Source organism: Carettochelys insculpta, chromosome 27, assembly GCF_033958435.1.
Source record: "Carettochelys insculpta isolate YL-2023 chromosome 27, ASM3395843v1, whole genome shotgun sequence".
Classification (NCBI taxonomy): Eukaryota; Metazoa; Chordata; order Testudines; family Carettochelyidae; genus Carettochelys; species Carettochelys insculpta.
In genome coordinates, this window is record NC_134163.1 from 3956839 (window position 1) to 3976915 (window position 20077).

Genomic DNA, 20077 nt, shown 5'->3' on the forward strand with positions numbered 1-20077 from the left:
TCCCCCACGCGGATGACCCTATGGAGCAGCATCGTGTTGATGGCTCTGATGACCTGCATGGTGGGGGAGGGGGACACATGCTCTAGTGCAGGTGCGGTGGCTGTCTCCCCCCCCGACCTCGGGCCCATTCTGTCCCCTTTCCCATCTGGCCGCAGCACCTCCCCATCTGGCCCCTTGCAGCAGTGGGTTCCTCTCGCTCCAGCCCCCCGCACCCTTGGGGGGGCGTGTAACCCAGCCCTAGCTTACCTCCATAAGTACAGCCCCGACGGTGGCCTTGCCCACCCCGAACTGTTGTCCCACAGAGCAGCAGGAGTCCGGGGTGGCCAGCTTCCAGCTGGCAATTGTGACCCGTTTCTGCAGGGTGAGGGCTGGCCGTGTGCAGGTGTCCTGCGGCTGGAGTGCGGGGGCGAGCCAGCGGCAGATTCCTCGAAGGTCTGCCTTGACATGCGGTAGTTCTGCAGCCACTTCTCCTCGCCCCACTACCCCAGCACCAGGCGCTCCTACCAGTCAGTGCTGCTGGGGTGGGTCCAGAGGCGTCGAGGCACCCAGTGGTGCCTTGGGTGGGGGAGCCCCATGGGGACTGCCCAGCCACCCGATGAGATCAGGTGCCCCTGCGGTGATGGAGCACAGCACTGCCAGCAGTGTGTCCATGATGAGGGTGCCCCTTGCAAGAGCTGTCGCTGGGCCTCCATCTTGCTCACGAGTGGGCTCTGCCGGGCTGGGAAAAGCTGGGCAGCACTTGGCTTGTGCGGAGTTGGGTAGGGGGGACTTTAAAGGGGGCGGCTGGCTGTGGCCCCGGAAGGGATTGTCAGCCATGGGTCCCAGTCTGTGGCATTTCCTGCCTCCCTTTCGAAAGAGGGCTTGGAGCTGTGTGGACAGTCTCTTTCGAAAGACCGCGGCAGCACTTCAAAAGAGCGGAGCGAAATGTCGATCCACTAATGGCGTCGGGTGCTCCCTTTTGAAAACCACTATTTCGACCACCGAATGTCAATTTTCGCCCTTTCGACAGGGGTCTCCCCTGTAGACCCAGCAAAGAGAATTCTTTCCACTTGGGAAACGTTGCAGGGAACACAGACCGCAACCCTGCCTACAAGACCCATGTGACAGCTCTCCCCAAGACTCCTTTTTGGTCACAACCCCAATGATTTCAAGGCTGTGAAATCGGAGATTTAAGACACCTGAAACCATGAATTTTACAATTTTTAAAATCCTATGACCAGGAAATTGATCAAAGGAACCAAGACTTTGGTAGTGCCCTACTAACAAGAGACGTGCTAGAGCACACAGCCCTCCGGGGTCATCAGCATGTAGTACCTGTAGTGTACAGTTCTGCTTACAGCACATTCTAGTTTAAATCAATGCAGTGGCAAGCAAAGCTTTGTTCCCCTCTGATCACCAGAGGAGAGGAACTGATGGTATCAAGTTAGATAATTTCAACATTATCTAATTTGGGCGACGTAGAAGATAGTGTAAATAAGTTCAGAGGGGATGACTGTAGTTACACTATTGTGAGACCTTATGGTTTCCTTCTCTTGGGTTAGCACCAGCTGGCAGAGCACCTGGAATGTTATAGGAACAAGATCACATACATGTTCTGCTGTTATTACTACTGTAAGGAGAGAAAGAGAGAGCCCTCTTCCTGCTGCTGATTCCTTAAACTTTTGTCCTCTCAACCAGGCAAGAAGCACCCACTCTCCTGACCTTCTTTTCAGAGTTTACTTCCTTGGTCCAGTAACCCTCCCTTCTGGGAGAAGACACACCTTTTAGGGGCTGTTTGTGGATGAGCCACACATATACCCTGTGTCTACACGTGTCCCTTCCTTTCAAAAAGGGCATGTTAATGAGTGGGTTTGAAAGATGCTAATGAGGCACTGCAATGAATATGCAGCGCCTCATTAGCATAATGGCGGCTGTGGTAAGTCGAAAGTGCGGCTTTTCAAATTGCGCGCCGCCTGTGGAGACGGGACCTTCCGAAAGGACACCCCCCCCATCCCCAGTTTTCAAAAGCCCTTCTTCCTACCTGGTGATTGGAACTTGCTCATTAACATGGCCCTTTTGAAAGGAAGGGGCACGTGTAGAACCAGCCATAGAGACCCAGCCAGCACAGTAATTTGTTTTACAATTTACCCCACACACATTAGATTTCATCCTAGTCTTTAATAGTTAGCAGTTGGTTCATACATAAAGGATAAGATTTAATCTCTCTTCCAAAAATGTGACAATAAATTGACAAGTACCAATTTCCAGAAGTTACAGAACTGTCCAATCTCTCTTGGAATGCTTTTTAGGTTTTTGGCCTCAAACACTTCTTGTGGCAGCAAGTTCCAGAGTCACATTACAGGTCACAAACTTTCCACTTTTCAACTTGGCCCAGTGTCCCCTTGTACTTGGATTCAGGCACTCCTGCTATGCTGTCACTAGAGCATCTGTTACTATATACGCTGATCTCTTCCCCAGCCTTGCAAAGCCACCCGAGCTCCCTTCCTCACAATGGCTACGTCTACACTAGCCCCAAACTTTGAAATGGCCACGCAAATGGCCATTTCGAAGTTTACTAATGAAGCACTGAAATGCATATTCAGCGCTTCATTAGCATGCGGGCGGCCGCGGCGCTTCGAAATTGACGTGGCTCGCCGCCGCGTGTCTCATCCCAACGGGGCTCCTTTTCAAAAGGACCCGGCCTACTTCGAAGTCCCCTTATTCCCATCAGCTCATGTGAATAAGGGGACTTCGAAGTAGGCAGGGTCCTTTCGAAAAGGAGCCCCGTCTGGACAAGCCGCACGGGGGCGAGCCGCGTCAATTTCGAAGCGCCGTGGCCGCCTGCATGCTAATGAAGCACTGCATATGCATTTCAGCGCTTCATTAGTAAACTTCGAAATGGCCATTTGCGGGGCCATTTCGAGTTTGGGGCTAGTGTAGACATGGCAAATCTGAGTTTATCCAGGCTACTGTTCATTTTCCTTGTTCTCTGTGCTCCGCTTAGGCCTGCAAGAAGTGAGCCAATATTGCCTATGGCAACGTTCTGATCAGCAGCACTATCTCACCCTGCACTGATTCCCTGCCCAACTCCCCAAACACAGAGGTGGCAGGTTACACAGGCACTTGGGTTCCAGGAACTTTCTTGGCCCAGGAGTCCAGCTCCAACAAAATTCAGGGCCAGGTCTGTCCCCTGCCCTGTCTGCCACCCCCACATACTTGCCCACAGAAAGTGTCCTGATTCCACCTCCCAAGCCCATGAGATTTTAAAGGGCCTAGGCCCTCACAAGGCTAGAGTCTGCACTTGCTCCACAGATGACTGACAGCACAACATTGCAGCTCTTATATGGGGCGGGGAGCACATCTCAACATCCTGCCCCCTCCCCAAGCACTCCTGCAGCCAATGGGAGCTGTGGGGGGCAGTGCCTGATGGCAGGAGCACACAGAGAGCATGGTCTAGAGACCCTCACCTAGAAACCACTGCCACAGGGTGATCTACAGCACTACACCTCTCACCCCACCCTCATGCACCCCTCTTGCACCCAGACTTCATCCCAGAGCTTTCATCCTCACCCATCCTGCATTCCCACTCCAGCCCACACCACTCCCCAGCCAAACTTCCCACCCAGAGCCTAAGGCAGGTAGGGGGAAGAGGGGCTCAAATTTGTCCTGGGCACCACCAAGATTTCTGCAGACTCATGCAGCCTGGTGCTTGCCCCCCACAAACCCCACCAGTGATACACGTTACCCCAATCCAGGGGTCAGCAACCGTTAACAACAGGAAGAGCCATTTTTTCAAATTCTGCTACAAAATCAACACTTCAAGAGCTGCAATGCACATGAATATGAGACAGTGCTTAAATAACCTCAAAGCCTACTTTTTGTAACCCCCAGCTAGAGGAACGTCAGGGCACTGTGCCAGGGAGCCCTCCCTCCCTCCCCCTCAAAAGTAGGTGGCCCAGCCAAACTAGGTTTGGGGAGCAAAGCCCACACGTAAGTGGAGAACATGGAAACCTGGGAGATGGGTTGGAAATGGGAGGGAGTATGGGCAACAATGTCCAAGTAAAAAGAGGGTCAGGGCAAAACGGGGAGGCAAGATTGAATCAATATCTTAGATGCCTGTATACAAATGCAAGAAGTATGGGTAATAAGCAGGAAGAACTGGAAGTGCTAATAAATAAATACAACTATGACATCGTTGGCATCACAGAAACTTGGTCGGATAATACAAATGATTGGTATGTTGGTATTGAAGGCTACAGCCTGCTTAGGAAGGATAGACAGGGAAGAAAGGGAGGCAATGTTGCCTTATATATTAAAAATGTACACACGTGGACTGACATGGAGATGACCATAGGAGATGGACGTGTTGAGTCTCTGGGTTAGACTAGGAGGGGTAAAAAACAAGAGTGATGTCCTGCTAGGGGTCTACTGCAGGCCGCCTAGCCAGCTGGAAGAGGTGGATGAGGCTTTTTTAAACAACTAACCAAGTCATGCAGGGCCCAGGATTTGGTGGTGATGGGGGGACTTCAACTATCCAGATATATGTTGGGAAACTAATACAGCAGGGCAGAGACTATCCAATAAGTTCTTGGACTGCATTGGAGACAATTTTTTATTCCTAAAGGTTGAAAAAGCTACCGGGGGAGAAGCTGTTCTAGATTTGATTTTAACAAATAGGGAGGAATTGGTTGAGAATTTACAAGTGGAAGGCAGCTTGGGTGAAAGTGATTATGAAATCAGAGAGTTAAGGAAGGGTAGAAGTTAAAACAGCAAAATAGAGATAAAGGATTTCAGGAGGGCAGATTTTGGTAAACTCAGAGAGCTGGTAGGTGGGGGGAAAAACAGCTGAGGAGAGTTGGCAGTTTTTCAAAGGGACATTATTAAGGGCCCAAAAGCAAGCTATCCTGCTGCGTAGGAAAGATAGAAAACATGGCAAAAATCTGTCTTGGGTTAACCAGGAGATCTTGCACGATCTCAAAATAAAAAAGGAATCGTATAAAAATGGAACCAAGGAAAAATTACAAAGGTTGAATATAGGCAAACAACACAAGAATGCAGGAGCAAGATTAGAAAGGCAAAATGAGCTCAAACTAGCTATAGGCATAAAGGGAAGCAAGAAGGCTTTTTATAAATACATTAGAAACAAGAGGACGACCAGGGATAGGGTCGGACCATTGCTCAGTGAGGAGGAAGAAACAGTAACAGGGAACTTGGAAATGGCAGAGATGCTCAATGACTTCTTTGTTTCGGTCGTCACTGAGAAGTCTGATGAAGGAATGCCCAACATAGTGAATGCTAGTGGGAAAGGGGTAGGGTTAGAAGTTGAAATAAAAAAACAAGTTAAAAATTACACAGAAAAATTACATGTCTGCAAGTCACCAGGGCCTGATGAAATGCACCCTAGAATACCAAGGAGGTGATAGAGGAGGTATCTCAGCCTTTAGCTATCATCTTTGGAAAATCATGGGAGACAGGAGAGATTCCAGAAGACTGGAAAAGGGCCAATATAGTGCCCATCTATAAAAAGGGAAATAAGAATAACCCAGGAAACTACAGGCCAGTCAGCTTAACTTCTGTGCCAGGAAAGATAATGGAGCAGGTAATTAAAGAAATCATCTGCCAGCACTTGGAAGGTGATAAGGTAACAGGGAACAGCCAGCATGGATTTGTAAAGAACAAATCATGTCAAACCAATCTGAAAGGTTTCTTTGATAGGATAACAAGCCTTGTGGATGTGGTATATATAGACTTTAGTAAAGCATTTGATACAGTCTCTATTGATATTCTTATTAATAAACTAGGCAGATACACCTTAGATGAAGCTACTATAAGGTGGGTGCATAACTGGCTAGATAACTGTACCCAGAGAGTAGCTGTTAATGGTTCTCAATCCTGCTGGAAAAGTATAACAAGTGGGATTCCACAGGGGTCTGTTTTAGGAGTGGTTCTGTTCAATATCTTGATCAACGACTTAGATATTTTCATAGAGAATACGCTTATTAAGTTTGCAGATGATACAAGCTGGGAGGGGTTGCAACTGCTTTGGAAGACAGGGTCATAATTCAAAATGATCTGGAAAAATTGGGGAAATGGACTGAGCCAGGTGGGGTGTGGCTCCTTTGCATTCTGCACCTTAGCACTGAGCCACAGGGTTGCCACGCAACTTCCTGCTCTGCTATACCTCTCCCAGCACCTCACATGAGCCTGCCCCGACTTCCGCTCACACAAGGCACCCACCTGCCACACGGGGCACCCTGTTACCGGCGCAGCCACTCTGTGCCTTCAAGGGATGGAGCACAGCAGCCCTGGCACTTGGTGCAGGAAATGGAGAGTGCCAAGCGACCACGCTTTTGGCAACACCACAGCTTACCCTGGGGTGAGCAAATATTTTGTGTTGGGCCCCACTTTTTGTCCTTGCAACTATCAGAGCCCCCACCAATGTCCCAAGAAGTGAGCAGAGGTCTCCCCAAAGCGACACACTGTGCTTCCATGGAGGGGGTGTGGGTTGGGGAAGGCAGCAGAGGCTGCGGGGGAGGCAGGCCAACTGCGCTGCCCTCCCTAGAGAAATGGCATAACTCCCACCTTTGCGCACACCTGTGCTAGGGCATCACATTTAGCAGGGCTCACACTGCAGGCAAATCTCCTGGCAGCAGAGAGGCATCTCCAGCCTCTGGGGTCCCTCACACACTGTCCCAGGCACAACTGGGGCTCACCTCCTGCCCCTCTACACTCCCCCCATGCCTAGAACTTGCACCTGCGCCCCTGGCATCTCCTCATGGGGCATCCAGAGAAGCCCAGGTAAAGCTGGCTGCACAGTTCAAGGCTCCCCATGCCCCCTTCCCCTGGGCGGGCAAGGCAGGAGTGGAGTGGTGCAGCTCGCTTACCCATGGCTCCCTCTCCTCCCCCACAGCCTCCAGAGCACATCAGGGCTGCTCAGCAGTGGCCTTCTGGTGCCCCCCACCTGGCTCCCTGGGGTGCAGGGCCCGGTTGCAGGCAGCAAGCTCAGGTTTCACACCACGCAGCAGCTGCCACTGCTTGCACACGGCTGGCTGGCTGTGCTGGGATGGAGGACCCGGGAGCCAGCGGAGTTCCTGGAGGGAGGGGGTAGGGGGCTACACCCCACTCCTGGGCCGGGGCTTTACTGCATCCCTTCAGTCCTGAGTCTGAGGCAAGTCCTTGCTAAGGCCCGGCTGAAACTGCTGGATTTTAAATCCAACCTGTCCTCTTCCTTTCTCTCTCCTGCCTGGCAGAGCAGGGTTCTTTCTCCACGGCAGCTCCTCTCCGCCCTGCCTTTTCATATGGATGAAATTAAAATGTCTTCGCGCATCAGAGCTTGCCTGAGTCGTCACGCAAAATGCTGAGCTCTCTCTTGCTGGAGCTATGGCTATGCTAACGCCCATTTTCCAAAGGCCCCTTTTGAGAATGACAACTTGAAAGACGCCCTTGTGAAGCAGAGCGTCCACACACGAGTGCAGGCTGGCACTGCCCACCCACCCTATTGAAAGGGAACATGTACACTGTCCCAAGCGCCCCTTCAACAGAAGGGCCAGGAAATGCTACGGACAAGGTTGCATGTCAGACAAGCCCTTCCGGAACCACAGCCAGCTGCTTCTCTAAACCACCCCTCCCCAGCACCCTCACCCTGCACGTCACAAGGTCTGCGGAGCTGCCACGAGCCCAGCAGATGCCAGTGCTCAGAGGGCTAAACATGGAGCAGCAGCAGCAGCAGCTGGAGATGTTTCTGGCTGTCATCAGCTGCATGGTCGCCCTGTTGTCCACAGCAGTGGAAGCTGCCCTTCACCTCCTGCCGGGCGCCACCCCTCTGGCAGAGCCATGGACCCCTTGATCCCTTGACTCCTCTGTGGCCTGCCCCCTTGGGTTCTCTGCCAACTCAGGAGCTACCCCACTAGCTCCAAGTGGTGGGAGCATCTGGTGATGGGGGAATGGGACAACGACAGGTGGCTCCAGAATTTCCAAATGAGGTGGCAGACCTTCCTGGAGCTCTGCCAGTGGCTAGCCCCTGCCTTGTGACATCAGGACACCTGGATGAGGGGTGCCCTCCTTGTCAAGCAGAGGATCGAGGAAGCTGGCCACTGCAGGCAGCTACTGCTCTGTGGGCCACCAGTTTGGCATGGGCAAGGCCACAGTTGGGGCTATTGTAATGGAGGTAAGGAAGGCTGAGCCAAACACCCACAAAGGGGCGAGGGATCCCAAGAAAAGGGGGCCAATTGGGCCCTGGGGGGGGGCGGCATGGGGGCCTGGCACACCCCACATGCCTTCATGGGTGCAAATAATTGCGGTCCCTTGCAGGTGGTTTGACCATTGTATACCATGCTACTGCAGAGGGTAATCTGTGGGGGTGGGGACCTGGACATGGCCATCTCTGGCTTCACAGCGCTCGGGTTTCAAACTGTTTTGACACCCTCAGCGGGCTCCATATCCTGGAACACAGTGGGGGGCCAACATATAAACAGGAAAGGCTACCACTCTGTGGTGCTGCAGGTCATGGTGTACAGCAGGGGCCAATTCCAGGATGGCTACGTGAGCTGGCCTGGCTGCACCCATGATGTGTGGGTGTTCAGAAACTCTGGCCTGTTCCACTGCATGGAGGCAGGAACTTATATCCCCAGAGGGAGAGCCCACTCAGGGACACCACAGTGCCCCTGTGCATGGTGGTGGATGCTGCCTATCCCCTCCATGCCTGGCTCATGTGGCCCTATAAAGGCCACCCCAACCCCAGGCAGGAGCACTTCAATGCCCAGCTAAACCACACCCAAAACATGGTGGAGCACATCTTTGGGCATCTGAAGGGCCGGCGGCACTGTCTCCTGGCGCACTTGGAGGTGGGCCTCCTGAATATCCTCCAGGTGGTGGGTGCCTGCTGTACTCTCCATAATAGTGTGGCGAGTAAGGGGGAGGCATTCATCCAGGGGTGGGTGGTTGTGTTCAGCCTGGGCTACCCACAGCCAGGCGCCACCCCAAGCTGTCAGATCTACCAGGACGGAGTCCGTGTACTGGAAGCCCTGCGTGAGCACTTTGCTCAGGGGCCGCAATGATATCAGCCCCAGCCACCCCCATCTGCACGCTCCCCTTCCCCGGCTCACATTCCCCTCCATCCCCCATCCCAAGTACACAGGAATGTGAGCTAAATAAAATATATTCCTTTGAACAGAACAATGTGGTCATTAACAGCAACATAAAACAGAACCATTGAACTATTTACAACAGAGCAGGGGACATGGGTGCAGGGAAGGGGTGAAGGGCCTCGAGCCATGCTGTCCGGGATCTGCAAGACCACCCACCCCAGATTCGGGGTCCCTGGCGGGGCTGGGTTGGGGAGGTAGGACCAGGGGTGCACCTCAGCCAGGGGATTGGTTGTGATGAGGGTCTCTTCAGGGGGCAGGCGGGGGCGGGAGGGGCGGCAGGAGGGAGCATCCAGGCCAGAAGCTCCCTGCAGATGCCCACCACATCCCTCAGGGTGCCCATCAACCCCCACCCCCAGGCTGCCCACTGCCAGGTCACCTCAGCCTTCTCCAAACAGAGGCACCACTCCGCCGCCTCCGCCTGGTGCAGGACGGAGGAGGTGAGCTGGAGGTCCTCGGTGGTGCACCTCTGCCCCTCCTGGAGCAGGGGTGCCCTGGTGCTGGTGGTGGGGGTCTCCGTCCCTCACCTCTGGGGGACTGTCCAGGACCACGGATGGTTCTAGACTCTCCTGGGCCTCTGATGGCTCAGGAACAGGAATGGAAGCCAAGAGAGAGATAGTCTGTGACTCCCGACCCCTTGCCCTGTGGGCCACACCCCCATCCCCTTTGGGCAGCAGGTCCCTGTCCCCGGTCCGACGGCGTGGCTGGCCTGGGGGATCAAGGAGGCAGAGGGGTCCCTAGCCCCCTGGGGGGCGACACCCTTGTGAGGTCTGGCCCCGCCCACCCCCTCCCCCCAAGGAACAGGCCGCACTGCTATCCATGTAAGTGTGTGCTGAAGGCCACTGGCAGCTGTGACATCCTCCTTAGGGCCACAGACTGACTGGGCTGTGGCTGGCCAGGGTCTGCAGGGAGTATGAGGGCGGGGGGGGTCCTCTGGTGGGTATGGAGCCCCTCTTCTGTGGTCTGGGGTGTGTGCCCTGTCAGGTATTTACATGAGGGTCCACTGCTGAGGTTAGGGGATGCCTGGCTGCCAGAGGCATGGCTGGAGAGGAGCTTGATGACCAGCTCACCCTCCTTGCTGGACCACTCTGGAGCTGGCTCTGGCTCTGGCTCTGGCTCTGGTCCTGGTGTGGTGGGGCTGGCTGCAAGTTCCATCTCGTTGGTGTCCCAGGGTGGGGCTCCTTGGCGGCGGTGTCGAGGATGGGGGTGTGTGTGTGTGTGTGTGTGTGTGTGTGTGCGCTCCCTGGGCCCAAGGAGGCCCCGCAGCTCCTTATGAAAGGGGCAGGTGTCATCCCTGCTCATCTGGCCGAGTCACTAGTCTGGGCATATCCCTGTCGCAGCTCCTTAACTTTGCTCCTGACTTGGTCAGGAGTATGGACAGGGTGGCCCCAGGAGGACAGGCCCTCGGCCAGCTGGGCAAAAGTGGCCGCGTTTCACTGCTTTGTGCCCATCTCCTCCAGGACCTCCTCTTCCTCCTCCTTCCAGAGGCCCAGGAGGTCTCTTAGCTCATGTTCAGTCCAGGAGAGGGCTTGCTTCCCCCCCACCCTCCCAGCTAGACCCCTGCAAGCCCTGGGCATGCTTGGAGGTGGGGTCCTGAGGCTCCTTGTGTGGCTGGGCACTCGCCATGCTGCTCTGGGAGCTGCTGGAGGTCTCACTGGGGCGTACAGGGGCAGCACTTGCAAAGGTTGCTGCCCACATGCTCTCAGCTTCCTGCAACGGGGTTTCTGGGTCCGTACAGCTTGACGGGCTGCTGCATGCACAGACCATAGAGCCCCACAGCCTCTGGGCAGCAAGTATTTGCATCCCAGCTGGCTGGTGCCATGGTGGACCCACTCTTTCAAAAGAGCAGGTCATGGAGCATCTCCAGGCGCTTTCTTTCAGAAGAGCCTCTTGAAAGAGGGAGCTGTGCCCATTTCCCGTTTGGAAGAGCGATTTCGAAAGCGGGGCACATCCCTGCGGTTGCCCTTCTGAAGGAGCGCGCAGTGTGTGTAGATGCTCTGTGCTCACTTTCCAAAGAGGGCCTGAAATTTCAAAAGTACTCGCTAGCGTAGACGTAGCTTTGAGGTTGATGGTTCCATCTGGCCAGGGCTGTGCTGTGTGGCCAGCTCCCCAGCTGCACATGCCTTGCACTCTTCAGCTCTCCTCTCCTCACCTAGCTGAGCAGGTGTCTCCCACTCCTCGGTACCTGGGACAATGGCGCCCTCCTGCGTCACATCCATACACTGCAGAGCCTTTGCGTCCCCTCTTCCTACTGCTGCCTTTCTTCCCAACTGCCTGGAAAGGCCCTTCTCTCTTCCCTCCTGCTGGTTACCCTTCATTCCAGGAACAGCCATTCCTTCCCTCTTCAGGCTGATCAAGACTCTCCCAGGCCCCTGGCATATGTAACACACACACTGACTGGCTGTGGTTCACTGTCCTTTGCAGTGGCTCTTAGACCACCCACAGAGAAAGAAGAAATGCATCTCCTCTGCAGCCTTAGCTGAGAGCTGGCTGCTTTTAGCTCAAATGGTAGAGCCTCCTGCAATAAGTTCCAGAGGCTCCAGGTTTGAGTTCTCTAGTGGCAGTTACGTACCCTACAGAACTCCTAGAGCCCCAGAGAGCTGTGAAAGGCTCCTGTAGCTGAGGGGAAATCTGCCAGGCTAGTGGGTGTCTGTGCAACTGTTTGCTTTTGTGTGAAATCACAAGGCATCACAAGGAGCTCATTCAGACTCCTACCAGCCCCTGACTGCAGTTGCTCCACTGGTTTGGCCAGAGCTTTCCAAGAGCTCGCTGACCCTGGCTGCTGTGTTACTGGAAGAGCACAGCCACACTTACAGGCTTAACTGCGCTTAAGCAGCAGCTGCCTCCCAGTCCTTGCTGTTTTCTGCAATAATCTGTTGCACATACCACTTCATTCCTCCCCCAGGGTGTGAGAGCTTATTACCACAATTCACAGTGCAGACACCTGTGTCTTAGGTATGCTTCCCTTTTATTTGACCTCCCCAGATCCCCTCAGCCTCTGGGAAGTGGTTGCTGTGACACATCTAGCCCAGAAATAAGCCTTCAAATTCAACCCATAGTCATATATGTGTTCATGATAACAGTAAAGCTGCTAATGTAACCAGTCTTTCCAATAGACAGCTGGTATTGATTCATATCGACAACTGTGAAACTTGAGTCTCTCTCGGTTCGGGGCATGGGGTGGGGGGGCTAATCCTCTCCCATAGCAGAGTAGCTTTATTTGCTCATGGCATCCTTGTATTTACAATACCTTCCAAGTAATCTGGGTTCTTGCATCTGCCCCTCTAAAATGGTGATACCAACTTTTGAATTCTCTAGAGACACTTCCTTCCCAGCTGTGACAGTTCACTCTTGTGGACCCCGGAAAATCAGTGTCTCTGCTCTCACACATTCTAGTGTCCTATATTACATAATACACCATGTCATTATGTAAATAAAAGCAAAACAACTTTTGTGATTGTTATGTCACTATTGGAAGAAGCAGCATGTGCTCAGTGGCAAATGGTTGCTATAGATGTAAGAGATGTACCTGCAGGGGCTCAATACTGCTGAAGGATTTGGAGAATGTGTCCTTTGGAGATTATTTGCATGAAAATGCAAAGTTGTGCATATGTAATACCTTGTAAACAAAGCCTGATGGGAGCAGGTGAAGCAATGAGTGTTGGCTTTTGTAAACAACATGTTTTTGTAAAGTCACAATTTATGCTATGACCCAGTGTAAGAATTGTGGAGTCTCACCAATGTTTGAGCTTGTTGTGGAGGTACAGGGCAGTCATCACCACTGTGCAAGATATGGATTGCAGAGGAATCCCTGTGTCTAAGCATTGTGAGGTGAAAGAATATTGGTTGAACTAGGTGGTTAGAAGCTTTTGGGGCATATAGCTGTAAGACTGGTTTGATTAGTTATTATCCTACTGCCCTAGTTCAAAAGTAGGTCTAAAGATAGGTCTACAGTTATTCTGTGAGAATCCAGCTTGGTAGCTACTGAGGTACTGTGATTAGGTTGGGAGCTAAACGCCATTTTGAGCTAAAATCAGGGGTAGCTGAAGTTGTGGAGACCTGGAATCACAAGATTTTGCCTACTGCAAAACCCACAAGACAGCAGTGGGTGACCAGGGGTAGCAGGTACAACTGATGGCTGGGTGGGAGGAGTGACTGGCTGATGGCTGGTGGGGCAGCTGGCAAGGAGCAAGTGGACGGCTGGACCAGCACAAAGGTGGCATTGCCACAGGTTCAATGACCTTGTGTCTACATGTGCCCCTTCCTTTCAAAAGGGGCATGTTAATGAGTGGATTCCTAAGATGCTAATGAGGTGCTGCAATGAATGGTCACGTTTTTCCGAATGGTGTTCCTCCAGGCAACTAATACCCCAGGACGCCACCATACCTACGATTCTGGATTATTTTCTACAACTCAAACAAAACGGACTTTCGCTATCCTCTATAAAGGTGCATCTGGCAGCTATATCAGCGTTTCGGCATGAAGAGGATGGATCAACCACATTTGCCCATCCTGTTGTCTCACGTTTCCTGAAGGGGTTGGTGAACCTGTACCCCACTCGGAAACCAATACCGCCGTCATGGAGTTTAGACCTAGTTCTACATACCCTCTCAGGACTGCCCTTTGAACCATTGGCTACAGTCCCCCTCCGACTACTTACCATTAAAACGGCTTTGCTCCTGGCAATCATGTCAGCTCGCAGAGTGAGTGAGCTTGCGGCCATAATGTCCACACCACCCTACATGATCTTCTCAAAAGAAGCGGTGGTCTTACGATTACACCCAGCCTTTGTTCCGAAGGTCTCTTCACATTTTCATATCAACAAACCAATAGTGCTGCCCTCGTTCTATCCTAAGCCTCACAACTCAAATGAAGAGGCGCGGTTGCACTTACTTGATGTAAGAAGGGCACTGGCCTTCTACATCGATAGAACTAAACCTTTCCGGAAAACGGACAGACTCCTGGTGTCCATTGCATCCAGGTCAAAAGGAGAAGCGCTATCTTCGCAGAGGTTTTCAAATCACATTGTGTCTTGCATAAGACTGTGTTACGAGATTCGCAAGACTCCTCTGCCAGTTCCGCCAAGAGCCCACTCTACGAGGGTGATGGCGGCATCAACGGCCTTCTTCAAAGGCATCGCGCTGAGAGATATCTGCAGAGCGGCAACGTGGTCTTCCTATGACACCTTCGCCAAGCACTACACCATGCACAGGATGCTTGATGAGGATACACGCCTGTCGACAGCAGTCCTTTCACGGGCAACCTGCGCATAAATCGGGTACCCACCTCCTTTTTTGGGGGGGGGTTACTGCTGGGTAGTCACCTACTGTGGAGCACCCACGGGGACCACTCGAAGAAGAAAGAGAAGTTACTCACCTGTGTAGTAACGATGGTTCTTCGAGATGTGTCCCCGTGGGTGCTCCACTACCCACCCGTTCCTCCCCACTTCGGAGCTCTGTTTGTGTGTTTTCAGGGGCGTCCGGAGCGGTTGATCAGGAACTGGAGGGGACCAGATCGCGCACGTGACCGTAAGCGCGCAAAGAGCCGACCTGCATCAGCGCATGCGCAACCCGACGGAGACTGCTGAACATTTTCCGAGCTGCGGCACCGGGGCAAGCCCGACACCTACTGTGGAGCACCCACGGGGACACATCTCAAAGAACCATCGTTACTACACAGGTGAGTAACTTCTCTTTTTCAAAGCATGCGCTGCTTGTAGAGACGGGACCTTCCGAAAGGACCACCCCAGTTTTCGAAGGCCCTTCTTCCGATCACCAGAAAGGAGGAAAGGCTTTCAAAAACTGGGGGTGGGGTCCTTTCGGAAGGTCCCATCTCCACAGGCAGCACACGATTCGAAAAGCCACACTTTCGAATTGCTGCAGCCGCCATTATGCTAATGAGGCACTGCATATTCATTGCAGCACCTCATTAGCATCTTTCAAACCTGCTCATTAACATGCCCCTTTTGAAAGGAAGGGGCACGTGTAGACCCAGCCTGAGGGAATGCATCAGGATGAGGTGTCAGGGCCTGCATGGACTGGATCAAGTTGTAAGTGGGGCATTTGAAGGGGGGGGCGGGGTACAGAGAAAGTTTGGGTGTGTGGATTGGCTGGTTACAGTATTGGGTTGGTGAGCCTGAGAGGCAAAGGACACTGCTCAGTCCATTTGAGCTGGGACGGCTACTTGAGGATTGTTATGTAGACCTAGCTCTACATACCCTCTCGGGACTGCCCTTTGAACCATTGGCTACGGTGCCGCTCCGACTACTTACCATTAAAACGGCTTTCCTCCTGGCAATCACGTCAGCTCGCAGAGTGAGTGAGCTCGCGGCCATAATGTCCACACCACCTTGCACGATCTTCTCAAAAGAAGCGGTGGTCTTACGATTACACCCAGCCTTCGTTCCGAAGGTCTCTTCACATTTTCATATCAACGAACCAATAGTGCTGCCCTCGTTCTATCCTAAGCCTCACAACCCAAATGAAGAGGCGCGGTTGCACTTACTTGACGTAAGAAGGGCACTGGGTGTGGTATTTTCCCAAGCTTATGCCATGTGACTTTTCTGTCTCTTTCATTAAAAGTTTCTTTTCTACACTCTGATTCTGTGCTTGCGAGTGGGGAAGCATTGCCTTTCCAAGGCACCCAGGGGGCGGGTGAATTTCCCAGGCTACTGGGTGGGGGCTCGAGCCGGGTCTATGTGAGATGGATGAAAAGGAACCCCTAGATGTTGAACCCGGCCCTGGTTGCTGCCGACTCCTTCCAGCAGAAGGGTTACATAAAGAAACAGCTTTCACGTCTCACATAGCCAATACATGATTGAAAGCTGCTAGGTCACAGTAGAAAGCTGCCTTCTGGCTAAGGCGTACAAATACAAGTACGTTCCTTTGCTTCAGCATCCAGAAGAGCACAGCTGAGGAAGACAGTCATGATGATTAAAAAATTAGCCTGGTTAAAAAGGGAAAAGATGGCAACTATAAAAACAATTTATAAAATAAATGGTAGAAAGGGGAAGTTGATAATAATGAGTATAAATCAGAAGTTAAGAATTCTAAAGCATTAAAAAAGGAACAGAGCGACATCTGTGGCCAGAAGACTTAAGGACAAGATGGAGGATTTTTTTTAAATATGTTAGGCACAAAACAACAGCTGGATATGGTGTTGGTCCATTAGTAGACAGAAGTGCTGGAATTATCAATAATCCGGAAAAGAGAGATGTTTTTAATAAATATTTCTGTTCTTTATCTGGGGAAATTGTTTGGTGGAAATGCTCTTTCCCTTGCACTAATTTCTCAGGGGGATGTTAAACAGAAGTTACTGAAGTTAGACATTTTTAAATCACCAGGTCTGGGAGTTTTAAAAGACCTGATGGATGAGGATGTTGTTGTTTTTCAGTAAATGCTAGAGCACTGGGGAATTTCTAAAAGGCTGGAAGAAAGCAAGTGTTGTGCTAGTTTCTAAGGCTACGTCTACACGTGCAGCCAACATCGAAATAGGCGCAGCGAGGGAACGTCTACACATCAAAGTAGCACACATCGAAATAGGGATGCCAGGCACAGCTGCAGACAGGGTCACAGGGCGGACTCAACAGCAAGCCGCTCCCTTAAAGGGCCCCTCCCAGACACAGTTGCACTAAACAACACAAGATACACAGAGCCGACAACTGGTTGCAGACCCTGTGCCTGCAGCATAGATCCCCAGCTGCCGCAGAAGCAGCCAGAAGCCCTGGGCTAAGGGCTGCTGCCCACGGTGACCATAGAGCCCCGCAGGGGCTGGAGAGAGAGCATCTCTCAACCCCTCAGCTGATGGCCGCCATGGAGGACCCGGCAATTTCGACGTTGCGGGACGCGGATCGTCTACACGGTCCCTACTTCGACGTTGAACGTCGAAGTAGGGCGCTATTCCTATCTCCTCATGAGGTTAGCAACTTCGACGTCTCGCCGCCTAACGTCGAAGTTAACTTCAAAATAGCGCCCGACGCGTGTAGACGCAGCTTAAAAGTGGTAACTGAGGTGACCTCATTTTTCCACTAGTGGTAAGGCAGTAACTTAAACCAGGGCCAAAATGCATGCGCTTGGCTTGCGCAGAAATTCCCATGGGAGCACTGCTCAGCTGTTGATGGCAGAATTTGGCTTTTAGTGGCAAATAGTTCCAAAACTCTACAATCAGCAACATATTTCAAGCTGGATTGTTTCCTTCATGTTCAGTAGTAGTAGTAGTAGTAGGCATACTTCAGTCTGCATAGACTATGGATTGCGCCCTTTAAAGTTTCAATTGAGGACTTCATTTACAGCGTCTATTGTGACTATAAAGACCCACACGAGAGTGACAGTCCTTGCTGCATCTCTTGCAGATGTGGTGGGTGTCTGGCAAGTCCTTATTGTGCTTTCGGTGCGCTCGCTTCTCCTCTGCTAGCTGTCTGATCTTCAACTCGCCTTTCTGAAGGCCCTTGTGTAACCCCTGCCTCCATCTGCCGCGGTCGTCTGCTAGTTCTTCCCAGTTGTCCAGCTCGATGTCTACCTCTCTGAGGTCTCTCTTGCAGACATCTTTGTAACGCAACTGGGGGCGTCCGGGAGGTCTTTTGCCAGAGGCTAGCTCACCATACAGGATGTCTTTTGGAATCCTTCCAGCATGCATCCTGTGGACGTGGCCAAGCCAGCGGAGTCGACGCTGCCTGAGGAGGATGTGCATGGTTGGGATTCCAGCTTGCTCGAGGACGGCGGTGTTGGTCACTCTGTCCTTCCATGATATTCCAAGGATGCGCCTGAGGCAGCGCAAGTGGAAGACATTCAGCCTCTTTTCCTGGCGGGCATACAGGGTCCAAGTCTGGCTGCCATAAAGGAGGGTGCTGAGGATGCAGGCTCTGTAGACTTGCATTTTGGTGTGAGTGTACAGCTTGTTGTTATTCCACACTCTCTTGGTGAGTCTGGACAGAGTTGTGGCCGCTTTTCTGATCCTCCTATTTAGCTCAGTGTCCAATGACAGGGTGTCAGTGATGGTGGACCTGAGGTAAACGTACTCGTGGACAACCTCTAACGTATAGTTGTCAATGCTGATTGATGGGGATTCAGCAACATCCTGACCGAGTACATTCGTCTTCTTTAGGCTAATGATAAGCCCAAAGTCCTTGCACGCTTTGGAGAACTGATCCAGCAGTTTCTGAAGCTGGTCTTTTGTGTGAGACACTACAGCAGCATCGTCTGCGAACAGCATGTCTCTGATGAGGACTTCTCGCACCTTAGACTTAGCTTTCAGCCTTGCAAGGTTAAACAGTTTCCCATCAGATCTTGTGTGCAGCAAGATGCCCTCTGTTGAAGATCCAAAGGCATGCTTCAGGAGGAGCGCGAAGAAGATCCCAAACAATGTCGGAGCAAGCACGCATCCTTGTTTGGCGGCGTCAAACAAGGATGCATGCTTGCACCGACATTGTTTGGGATCTTCATGTTCAATAGATTTAAAAATTCAGTCCACCTATTATCTGGCAACCTCAAGCATTCAATCTGTCAGTTTGAAAATAAGACGGCTGGTGTCTACTTGTATAGTGAAGTATTTGTACACAGTATTCTACTAATGAGAAATCTGCAAACAAAATCCAAATCTTTATGTATAAACTTCAAAGCTGAGACTTGCTTTCCACCCATGCAGTCTGAAGATTAGAATTTCTATTAGTCGTCTTTAAAGTGAGTTATACGTGTAGGCTGCATTTACATGAGCCCCTTCCTTTCAGAAGGGGCATGGTAATGAGTGAGCTGCAAAGATGCTAATGAGGCGCTTCCATGAATATGCAGTGCCTCATTAGCATAATGGTGGCTGCACACAATTCAAAAGTGCCACTTTCGAATTGTGCACCTTGTGTAGATGGGGACTTTTCGAAAGGATCCCCGGCCTTCAAAAGCCCCTTCTTCTTATTTCGTGCTTCTAGAAATGTAGTATTGACTGTTACATTATTTCCATGGGTTGCTGCTTCTGCATATTGAACTAATTGTCAACATTTGCCAAATTATTCAGCATATCACATGCGAGTTTTTGCAACGGGGACAGGAGTCAGCATACAATGAAGGACCCAGCTAGATTAATACCACACCCCTTTACTCAAAACAGTTTAAAGTTTCAAAATCAAACAACATATCCACAAAGATCAGGCTTTCTCTGCCAAAGTTCATAAGAAACCACTGTTTCTGGATAGTGACAGAGAGATAGTCATGTTAGTCTGCATGCTATCACAAAAAAAAAAGCAAGCACTTCAAAGACTAACAAAATAATTTATTGGCTACGTCTACACGTGCCCCAAACTTCGAAATGGCCATGCAAATGGCCATTTCGAAGTTTACTAATGAAGCGCTGAAATGCATATTCAGCGCTTCATTAGCATGTGGGCGGCAGCGGCGCTTCGAAATTGACGCGCCTTGCCGCCACGCAGCGCGTCCAGACGGGGCTCCTTTTCGAAAGGGCCCTGCCTATTTCCAAGTCCCCTTATTCCCATGAGCTCATGGGAATAAGGGGACTTCGAAGTAGGTGGCTTCCTTTCAAAAAGGAGCCCCGTCTGGACGCGCCGCGTGGCGGCAAGGCGCGTCAATTTCGAAGCGCTGCTGCCGCCCACATGCTAATGAAGCGCTGAATATGCATTTCAGCGCTTCATTAGTAAACTTCGAAATGGCCATTTCGAAGTTTGGGGCACGTGTAGACACGGCCATTAAGTGATGAGCTTTTGTGCGACAGACCCACTTCTTCAGTTCTGAAGAACTGGGTCTATCCCACAAAAGCTCATCATCTAATAAATAGTTTTGTTAGTCTTTAAAGTGCTGCATGACTGCTTTTTTGTTTTGGATGTGCAAGTTCTTTATCTAGTCTCTTGAAGCATTATCTGTAGTTAGCATTTAAAGAGTTTCTAAGTGGAAACTTGCATCTATTTAATTTGTCATCTTTTACCACAAAAAACATCCTCCTCAATAGCCTGT